Here is a 501-nt window from a genome sequence, read left to right as displayed (position 1 = left end):
CAGCGTGAGCAGGGGAGGGTCAGAGAGGGAGGTAGATACAGAATCAGAAGCAGGCTCCAGGCTTTGAGCTAGCTGTCAGCACAGAGCCCAACGCGGGGCTCAAACGCACGAAGCATGATATCATGACCTGAGCCGAAGTCGGTTGCTTAACCGACTGAGCCACCCAGGCACCCCAGATGTGATCAAGATTTAAAACTGTAGACTTTGAGTAAAGCAGTTTACCTTCTGTAATGTGGTGGGCCTCATCCAATCAGTTGAAGATCTTGAGAATAAAGACTGAGGTTTTCTGAAAGAGAAGGAATTCTCCTCAAGACTGCAACATAGATACTAAGTCTCCAGCCTACCAGTATGCCCTAAAGATTTCAGAATTGCCAGCCCCCATAATTGTGTGAACCAAATTCTGAAAATCAATCTCATCCTCTCCCTTGCCTTCCCTTTCTCTCTCTCTCTCCTCCCCCGTCACACACACACACACACACACACACACACACACACACACAC

This window comes from Crocuta crocuta, unplaced genomic scaffold (assembly GCF_008692635.1).
Source record: "Crocuta crocuta isolate KB4526 unplaced genomic scaffold, BGI_CrCroc_1.0 scaffold102, whole genome shotgun sequence".
Taxonomy (NCBI): Eukaryota; Metazoa; Chordata; class Mammalia; order Carnivora; family Hyaenidae; genus Crocuta; species Crocuta crocuta.
This window is presented reverse-complemented; position numbering follows the sequence as displayed.